Here is a 10,920-nt window from a genome sequence, read left to right as displayed (position 1 = left end):
GTAGCTGCTGACCCTTGTACTTGGGATGCCCGGATATCACCAAACTTAGGACTCGGGCCTTCTGCCCACCCCTCGCATCTGGGACTCCTGGTCGCTGCTGACCCTTGTACTTGGGATGCCCGGCTATCGCCAACCTTAGGACTCGGGCCTTCTGCCCGCCCCTCGCATCGGGGACTCCTGGTCTCTGCTGACCCTTGTACTTGGGATGCCCGGCTATCGCCAACCTTAGGACTCGGGCCTTCTGCCCACCCTTTGAATCGGGGACTTCTGGTCGCTGCTGACCCTTGTACTTGGGATGCCCGGCTATCGCCAACCTTAGCACTCGGGCCTTCTGCCCGCCCCTTGCATCGGGGACTCCTGATCGCTGCTGACCCTTGTACTTGGGATGCCCGGCTATCGCCAACCTTAGGGCTTGGGCCTTCAGCCCACCCCTTGAATCGGGGACTCCTGGTCTCTGCTGACCTTTGTACTTGGGATGCCCGGCTATCGCCAACCTTAGGACTCGGGCCTTCTGCCCACCCTTGAATCGGGGACTCCTGGTCGCTGCTGACCCTTGTACTTGGGATGCCCGGCTATCGCCAACCTTAGGACTCGAGCCTTCTGCCCACCCCTTGAATCGGGGACTCCTGGTCGCTGCTGACCCTTGTACTTGGGATGCCCGGCTATCGCCAACCTTAGCACTCGGGCCTTCTGCCCGCCCCTTGCATCGGGGACTCCTGATCGCTGCTGACCCTTGTACTTGGGATGCCCGGCTATCGCCAACCTTAGGACTCGGGCCTTCTGCCCACCCCTTGAATAGGGAACTCCTGGTCTCTGCTGACCTTTGTACTTGGGATGCCCGGCTATCGCCAACCTTAGGACTCTGGCCTTCTGCCCGCCCCTCGCATCGGGGACTCCTGGTCGCTGCTGACCCTTGTACTTGGGATGCCCGGCTATCACCAACTTTAGGACTCGGGCCTTCTGCCCACCCCTTGAATCGGGGACTCCTGGTCGCTGCTGACCCTTGTACTTGGGATGCCCGGCTATCGCCAACCTTAGGACTCGGGCCTTCTGCCCACCCCTTGAATCGGGGACTCCTGGTCTCTGCTGACCTTTGTACTTGGGATGCCCGGCTATCGCCAACCTTAGGACTCTGGCCTTCTGCCCGCCCCTCGCATCGGGGACTCCTGGTCGCTGCTGACCCTTGTACTTGGGATGCCCGGCTATCACCAACCTTAGGACTCGGGCCTTCTGGCCGCCCCTTGAATCAGGGACTCCTGGTCTCTGCTAACCCTTGTACTTGAGATGCCTGGCTATCACCAACCTTAGGACTTGGGACTTCTGCACGCCCCTTGAATCGGGGACTCCTGGTCGCTGATGACCCTTGTACTTGGGATGCCTGGCTATCGCCAACCTTAGGACTTGGGACTTCTGCCCACCCCTTGAATCGGGAACTCCTGGTCGCTGCTGACCCTTGTACTTGGGATGCCCGGCTATCGCCAACCTTAGGACTCGGGCCTTCTGCCCGCCCCTCGCATCGGGGACTCCTGGTCTCTGCTGACCCTTGTACTTGGGATGCCCGGCTATCGCCAACCTTAAGACTCGGGCCTTCTGCCCACCCCTTGAATCGGGGACTCCTGGTCGCTGCTGACCCTTGTACTTGGGATGCCCGGCTATCGCCAACCTTAGCACTCGGGCCTTCTGCCCGCCCCTTGCATCGGGGACTCCTGATCGCTGCTGACCCTTGTACTTGGGATGCCCGGCTATCGCCAACCTTAGGGCTTGGGCCTTCAGCCCACCCCTTGAATCGGGGACTCCTGGTCTCTGCTGACCTTTGTACTTGGGATGCCCGGCTATCGCCAACCTTAGGACTCTGGCCTTCTGCCCGCCCCTCGCATCGGGGACTCCTGGTCGCTGCTGACCCTTGTACTTGGGATGCCCGGCTATCACCAACCTTAGGACTCGGGCCTTCTGGCCGCCCCTTGAATCGGGGACTCCTGGTCTCTGCTGACCCTTGTACTTGGGATGCCTGGCTATCACCAACCTTAGGACTTGGGACTTCTGCCCGCCCCTTGAATCGGGGACTCCTGGTCGCTGCTGACCCTTGTACTTGGGATGCCTGGCTATCGCCAACCTTAGGACTTGGGACTTCTGCCCACCCCTTGAATCGGGAACTCCTGGTCGCTGCTGACCCTTGTACTTGGGATGCCCGGCTATCGCCAACCTTAGAACTCGGGCCTTCTGCCCACCCCTTGAATCGGTGACTCCTGGTCGCTCCTAACCCTTGTACTTGGGATGCCCGGCTATCGCCAACCTTAGGACTTGGGACTTCTGCCCGCCCCTTGAATCGGGGACTCCTGATCTCTGCTGACCCTTGTACTTGGAATGCCCGGCTATCACCAACCTTGGGACTTGGGCCTTCTGGCCACCCCTCGGACTCCTGGTCTCTGCTGACCCTTGTACTTGGGATGCCCGGCTATCGCCAACCTTGAGACTCGGGACTTCTGGCCGCCCCTCGCATCGGGGACTCCTGGTCTCTGCTGACCCTTGTACTTGGAATGCCCGGCTATCGCTAACCTTAGGACTCGGGCCTTCTGGCCGCCCCTCGGACTCCTGGTCGCTGCTGACCCTTGTACTTGGGATGCCCGGCTATCGCCAACCTTAGCACTCGGGACATCTGCCCGCCCCTCGCATCGGGGACTCCTGGTCTCTGCTGACCCTTGTACTTGGGATGCCCGGCTATCGCCAACCTTAGCACTCGGGCCTTCTGCCCGCCCCTCGCATCTAGGACTCCTGGTCGCTGCTGACCCTTGTACTTGGGATGCCCGGCTATCTCCAACCTTAGGACTCGGGCCTTCTGGCCGCCCCTCGCATCTAGGACTCCTGGTCTCTGCTGACCCTTGTACTTGGGATACCCGGCTATCGCCAACCTTAGGGCTTAGGACTTCTGCCCGCCCCTTGAATCGGGGACTCCTGGTCTCTGCTGACCCTTGTACTTGGGATGACTGGCTATCGCCAACCTTAGGACTCAGGACTTTTGCCCACCCCTTGAATCGGGGACTCCTGGTCGCTGCTGACCATTTTACTTGGGATGCCCGGCTATCGCCAACCTTAGGACTCGGGCCTTCTGCCCGCCCCTTGAATCGGGGACTCCTGGTCTCTGCTGACCCTTGTACTTGGGATGCCCGGCTATCGCCAACCTTGGGACTAGGGCCTTCTGGCCACCCCTCGGACTCCTGGTCGCTGCTGACCCTTGTACTTGGGATGCCCGGCTATCGCCAACCTTGAGACTCGGGACTTCTGGCCGCCCCTCGCATCTTGGACTCCTGGTCGCTGCTGACCCTTGTACTTGGAATGCCAGGCTATCGCCAACCTTGGGACTCGGGCCTTCTGACCGCCCCTTGCATCTGGGACTCCTGATCTCTGCTGACCCTTGTACTTGGGATGCCCGGCTATCGCCAACCTTGAGACTCGGGACTTCTGGCCGCCCCTCGCATCTGGGACTCCTGGTCGCTGCTGACCCTTGTACTTGGAATGCCCAGCTATCGCCAACCTTGGGACTCGGGCCTTCTGGCCTCCCCTCGGACTCCTGGTCTCTGCTGACCCTTGTACTTGGAATGCCCGGCTATCGCCAACCTTGGGACTCGGGCCTTCTGACCGCCCCTTGCATCTGGGACTCCTGGTCTCTGCTGACCCTTGTACTTGGGATGCCCGGCTATCGCCAACCTTAGGGCTTGGGACTTCTGCCCGCCCCTTGAATCGGGGACTCCTGGTCTCTGCTGACCCTTGTACTTGGGATGCCTGGCTATCGCCAACCTTAGGACTCAGGACTTTTGCCTACCCCTTGAATCGGGGACTCCTGGTCGCTGCTGACCCTTGTACTTGGGATGCCCGGCTATCGCCAACCTTAGGACTCGGGACTTCTGCCCACCCCTTGATTCGGGGACTCCTGGTCGCTGCTGACCATTGTACTTGGGATGCACAGGTATCGCCAACCTTAGGACTCGGGCCTTCTGCCCACCCCTTGAATCGGGGACTCCTGGTCGCTGCTGACCCTTGTACTTGGGATGCCCGGCTATCGCCAACCTTAGGACTTGGGCCTTCTGCCCACCCCTTCAATCGCAGACTCCTGGTCTCTGCTGACCCTTGTACTTGGGATGCCCGGGTATCGCCAACCTTAGGACTTGGGCCTTCTGCCCACCCCTTGAATCGGGGACTCCTGGTCGCTGCTGACCCTTGTACTTGGGATGCCCGGCTATCACGAACCTTAGGACTCGGGCCTTCTGCCCACTCCTTGCATCGGGGACTCCTGGTCGCTGCTGACCCTTGTACTTGGGATGCCCGGCTATCACCAACCTTGGGACTCAGGCCTTCTGCCCGCCCCTCGGACTCCTGGTCTCTGCTGACCCTTGTACTTGGAATGCCCGGCTATCGCCAACCTTAGGACTTGGGACCTCTGCCCGCCCCTTGCATCGGGGACTCCTGGTCGCTGCTGATCCTTGTACTTGGAATGCCCGCCTATCACCAACCTTAGGACTCGGGCCTTCTGCCCGCCCCTTGCATCGGGGACTCCTGGTCGCTGCTGATCCTTGTACTTGGAATGCCCGCCTATCACCAACCTTAGGACTCGGGCCTTCTGCCCACCCCTTGAATCGGGGACTCCTGGTCGCTGCTGACCCTTGTACTTGGGATGCCCGGCTATCGCCAACCTTAGGACTTGGGCCTTCTGCCCACCCCTTCAATCGCAGACTCCTGGTCTCTGCTGACCCTTGTACTTGGGATGCCCGGGTATCGCCAACCTTAGGACTTGGGCCTTCTGCCCACCCCTTGAATCGGGGACTCCTGGTCGCTGCTGACCCTTGTACTTGGGATGCCCGGCTATCACGAACCTTAGGACTCGGGCCTTCTGCCCACTCCTTGCATCGGGGACTCCTGGTCGCTGCTGACCCTTGTACTTGGGATGCCCGGCTATCACCAACCTTGGGACTCAGGCCTTCTGCCCGCCCCTCGGACTCCTGGTCTCTGCTGACCCTTGTACTTGGAATGCCCGGCTATCGCCAACCTTAGGACTTGGGACCTCTGCCCGCCCCTTGCATCGGGGACTCCTGGTCGCTGCTGATCCTTGTACTTGGAATGCCCGCCTATCACCAACCTTAGGACTCGGGCCTTCTGCCCGCCCCTTGCATCGGGGACTCCTGGTCGCTGCTGATCCTTGTACTTGGAATGCCCGCCTATCACCAACCTTAGGACTCGGGCCTTCTGCCCACCCCTTGAATCGGGGACTCCTGGTCTCTGCTAACCCTTGTACTTGAGATGCCTGGCTATCACCAACCTTAGGACTTGGGACTTCTGCACGCCCCTTGAATCGGGGACTCCTGGTCGCTGATGACCCTTGTACTTGGGATGCCTGGCTATCGCCAACCTTAGGACTTGGGACTTCTGCCCACCCCTTGAATCGGGAACTCCTGGTCGCTGCTGACCCTTGTACTTGGGATGCCCGGATATCACCAAACTTAGGACTCGGGCCTTCTGCCCACCCCTCGCATCTGGGACTCCTGGTCGCTGCTGACCCTTGTACTTGGGATGCCCGGCTATCGCCAACCTTAGGACTCGGGCCTTCTGCCCGCCCCTCGCATCGGGGACTCCTGGTCTCTGCTGACCCTTGTACTTGGGATGCCCGGCTATCGCCAACCTTAGGACTCGGGCCTTCTGCCCACCCTTTGAATCGGGGACTCCTGGTCGCTGCTGACCCTTGTACTTGGGATGCCCGGCTATCGCCAACCTTAGCACTCGGGCCTTCTGCCCGCCCCTTGCATCGGGGACTCCTGATCGCTGCTGACCCTTGTACTTGGGATGCCCGGCTATCGCCAACCTTAGGGCTTGGGCCTTCAGCCCACCCCTTGAATCGGGGACTCCTGGTCTCTGTTGACCTTTGTACTTGGGATGCCCGGCTATCGCCAACCTTAGGACTCTGGCCTTCTGCCCGCCCCTCGCATCGGGGACTCCTGGTCGCTGCTGACCCTTGTACTTGGGATGCCCGGCTATCACCAACCTTAGGACTCGGGCCTTCTGGCCGCCCCTTGAATCGGGGACTCCTGGTCTCTGCTGACCCTTGTACTTGGGATGCCTGGCTATCACCAACCTTAGGACTTGGGACTTCTGCCCGCCCCTTGAATCGGGGACTCCTGGTCGCTGCTGACCCTTGTACTTGGGATGCCTGGCTATCGCCAACCTTAGGACTTGGGACTTCTCCCACCCCTTGAATCGGGAACTCCTGGTCGCTGCTGACCCTTGTACTTGGGATGCCCGGCTATCGCCAACCTTAGAACTCGGGCCTTCTGCCCACCCCTTGAATCGGGGACTCCTGGTCGCTCCTAACCCTTGTACTTGGGATGCCCGGCTATCACCAACCTTAGGACTTGGGACTTCTGCCCGCCCCTTGAATCGGGGACTCCTGATCTCTGCTGACCCTTGTACTTGGAATGCCCGGCTATCACCAACCTTGGGACTTGGGCCTTCTGGCCACCCCTCGGACTCCTGGTCTCTGCTGACCCTTTACTTGGGATGCCCGGCTATCGCCAACCTTGAGACTCGGGACTTCTGGCCGCCCCTCGCATCGGGGACTCCTGGTCTCTGCTGACCCTTGTACTTGGAATGCCCGGCTATCGCTAACCTTAGGACTCGGGCCTTCTGGCCGCCCCTCGGACTCCTGGTCGCTGCTGACCCTTGTACTTGGGATGCCCGGCTATCGCCAACCTTAGCACTCGGGACATCTGCCCGCCCCTCGCATCGGGGACTCCTGGTCTCTGCTGACCCTTGTACTTGGGATGCCCGGCTATCGCCAACCTTAGCACTCGGGCCTTCTGCCCGCCCCTCGCATCTAGGACTCCTGGTCGCTGCTGACCCTTGTACTTGGGATGCCCGGCTATCTCCAACCTTAGGACTCGGGCCTTCTGGCCGCCCCTCGCATCTAGGACTCCTGGTCTCTGCTGACCCTTGTACTTGGGATACCCGGCTATCGCCAACCTTAGGGCTTAGGACTTCTGCCCGCCCCTTGAATCGGGGACTCCTGGTCTCTGCTGACCCTTGTACTTGGGATGACTGGCTATCGCCAACCTTAGGACTCAGGACTTTTGCCCACCCCTTGAATCGGGGACTCCTGGTCGCTGCTGACCATTGTACTTGGGATGCCCGGCTATCGCCAACCTTAGGACTCGGGCCTTCTGCCCGCCCCTTGAATCGGGGACTCCTGGTCTCTGCTGACCCTTGTACTTGGGATGCCCGGCTATCGCCAACCTTGGGACTAGGGCCTTCTGGCCACCCCTCGCATCTTGGACTCCTGGTCTCTGCTGACCCTTGTACTTGGAATGCCAGGCTATCGCCAACCTTGGGACTCGGGCCTTCTGACCGCCCCTTGCATCTGGGACTCCTGATCTCTGCTGACCCTTGTACTTGGGATGCCCGGCTATCGCCAACCTTGAGACTCGGGACTTCTGGCCGCCCCTCGCATCTGGGACTCCTGGTCGCTGCTGACCCTTGTACTTGGAATGCCCAGCTATCGCCAACCTTGGGACTCGGGCCTTCTGGCCTCCCCTCGGACTCCTGGTCTCTGCTGACCCTTGTACTTGGAATGCCCGGCTATCGCCAACCTTGGGACTCGGGCCTTCTGACCGCCCCTTGCATCTGGGACTCCTGGTCTCTGCTGACCCTTGTACTTGGGATGCCCGGCTATCGCCAACCTTAGGGCTTGGGACTTCTGCCCGCCCCTTGAATCGGGGACTCCTGGTCTCTGCTGACCCTTGTACTTGGGATGCCTGGCTATCGCCAACCTTAGGACTCAGGACTTTTGCCTACCCCTTGAATCGGGGACTCCTGGTCGCTGCTGACCCTTGTACTTGGGATGCCCGGCTATCGCCAACCTTAGGACTCGGGACTTCTGCCCACCCCTTGATTCGGGGACTCCTGGTCGCTGCTGACCATTGTACTTGGGATGCCCAGGTATCGCCAACCTTAGGACTCGGGCCTTCTGCCCGCCCCTTGAATCGGGGACTCCTGGTCTCTGCTGACCTTTGTACTTGGGATGCCCGGCTATCGCCAACCTTAGGACTCGGGCCTTTTGCCCACCCCTTGAATCGGCGACTCCTGGTCGCTGCTGACCCTTGTACTTGGGATGCCCGGCTATCGCCAACCTTAGGACTTGGGCCTTCTGGCCGCCCCTCGGACTCCTGGCCTCTGCTGACCCTTGTACTTGGGATGCCCGGCTATCGCCAACCTTAGGGCTTGGGACTTCTGCCCGCCCCTTGAATCGGGGACTCCTGGTCTCTGCTGACCCTTGTACTTGGGATGACTGGCTATCGCCAACCTTAGGACTCAGGACTTTTGCCCACCCCTTGAATCGGGGACTCCTGGTAGCTGCTGACCATTGTACTTGGGATGCACGGCTATCGCCAACCTTAGGACTCGGGCCTTCTGCCCGCCCCTTGAATCGGGGACTCCTGGTCTCTGCTGACCTTTGTACTTGGGATGCCCGGCTATCGCCAACCTTGGGACTCGGGCCTTCTGGCCACCCCTCGGACTCCTGGTCTCTGCTGACCCTTGTACTTGGGATGCCCGGCTATCGCCAACCTTAGGACTCAGGACTTTTGCCTACCCCTTGAATCGGGGACTCCTGGTCGCTGCTGACCATTGTACTTGGGATGCCCAGTTATCGCCAACCTTAGGACTCGGGTCTTCTGCCCACCCCTTGAATCGGGGACTCCTGGTCTCTGCTGACCCTTGTACTTGGAATGCCCGACTATCGCCAACCTTAGGACTTGGGACTTCTGCCCGCCCCTTGCATCGGGGACTCCTGGTCGCTGCTGATCCTTGAACTTGGAATGCCCGCCTATCACCAACCTTAGGACTCGGGCCTTCTGCCCACCCCTTGAATCGGGGACTCCTGGTCTCTGCTGACCTTTGTACTTGGGATGCCCGGCTATCGCCAACCTTAGGACTCGGGCCTTCTGCCCACCCCTTGAATCGGGGACTCCTGGTCTCTGCTGACCCTTGTACTTGGAATGCTCGGCTATCGCCAACCTTGGGACTCGGGCCTTCTGGCCATCCCTCGGACTCCTGGTCTCTGCTGACCTTTGTACTTGGGATGCCCGGCTATCGCCAACCTTAGAACTCGGGCCTTTTGCCCACCCCTTGAATCGGCGACTCCTGGTCGCTGCTGACCCTTGTACTTGGGATGCCCGGCTATCGCCAACCTTAGGACTTGGGCCTTCTGCCCACCCCTTGAATTGGGGACTCCTGGTCGCTGCTGACCCTTGTATTTGGGATGCCCGGCTATCGCCAACCTTAGGACTTGGGCCTTCTGCCCACCCCTTGAATTGGGGACTCCTGGTCGCTGCTAACCCTTGTACTTGGGATGCCCGGCTATCACCAACCTTACGACTCGGGACTAATTGCTGCCCCTAGCACCGGGGACTCTTGGTCGCTGCTGACCCTTGTACTTGGGATGCCCGGCTATCGCCAACCTTAGGACTCGGGACTTCTGCCCACCCCTTGATTCGGGGACTCCTGGTCGCTGCTGACCATTGTACTTGGGATGCCCAGGTATCGCCAACCTTAGGACTCGGGCCTTCTGCCCGCCCCTTGAATCGGGGACTCCTGGTCTCTGCTGACCTTTGTACTTGGGATGCCCGGCTATCGCCAACCTTAGGACTCGGGCCTTTTGCCCACCCCTTGAATCGGCGACTCCTGGTCGCTGCTGACCCTTGTACTTGGGATGCCCGGCTATCGCCAACCTTAGGACTTGGGCCTTCTGGCCGCCCCTCGGACTCCTGGCCTCTGCTGACCCTTGTACTTGGGATGCCCGGCTATCGCCAACCTTAGGGCTTGGGACTTCTGCCCGCCCCTTGAATCGGGGACTCCTGGTCTCTGCTGACCCTTGTACTTGGGATGACTGGCTATCGCCAACCTTAGGACTCAGGACTTTTGCCCACCCCTTGAATCGGGGACTCCTGGTAGCTGCTGACCATTGTACTTGGGATGCACGGCTATCGCCAACCTTAGGACTCGGGCCTTCTGCCCGCCCCTTGAATCGGGGACTCCTGGTCTCTGCTGACCTTTGTACTTGGGATGCCCGGCTATCGCCAACCTTGGGACTCGGGCCTTCTGGCCACCCCTCGGACTCCTGGTCTCTGCTGACCCTTGTACTTGGGATGCCCGGCTATCGCCAACCTTAGGACTCAGGACTTTTGCCTACCCCTTGAATCGGGGACTCCTGGTCGCTGCTGACCATTGTACTTGGGATGCCCAGTTATCGCCAACCTTAGGACTCGGGTCTTCTGCCCACCCCTTGAATCGGGGACTCCTGGTCTCTGCTGACCCTTGTACTTGGAATGCCCGACTATCGCCAACCTTAGGACTTGGGACTTCTGCCCGCCCCTTGCATCGGGGACTCCTGGTCGCTGCTGATCCTTGAACTTGGAATGCCCGCCTATCACCAACCTTAGGACTCGGGCCTTCTGCCCACCCCTTGAATCGGGGACTCCTGGTCTCTGCTGACCTTTGTACTTGGGATGCCCGGCTATCGCCAACCTTAGGACTCGGGCCTTCTGCCCACCCCTTGAATCGGGGACTCCTGGTCTCTGCTGACCCTTGTACTTGGAATGCTCGGCTATCGCCAACCTTGGGACTCGGGCCTTCTGGCCATCCCTCGGACTCCTGGTCTCTGCTGACCCTTGTACTTGGGATGCCCGGCTATCGCCAACCTTGAGACTCGGGACTTCTGGCCTCCCCTTGCATCGGGGACTACTGGTCGCTGCTGACCCTTGTACTTGGGATGCCCGGATATCGCCAACCTTAGGACTCGGGCCTTCTGCCCACCCCTTGAATCGGGGACTCCTGGTCTCTGCTGACCTTTGTACTTGGGATGCCCGGCTATCGCCAACCTTA

This window comes from Phyllobates terribilis, unplaced genomic scaffold (genome assembly GCF_046119375.1).
Source record: "Phyllobates terribilis strain yellow unplaced genomic scaffold, ASM4611937v1 Scaffold_6__1_contigs__length_29720123, whole genome shotgun sequence".
Taxonomy (NCBI): domain Eukaryota; kingdom Metazoa; phylum Chordata; class Amphibia; order Anura; family Dendrobatidae; genus Phyllobates; species Phyllobates terribilis.
Note: the sequence above shows the minus strand (reverse complement) of the source record.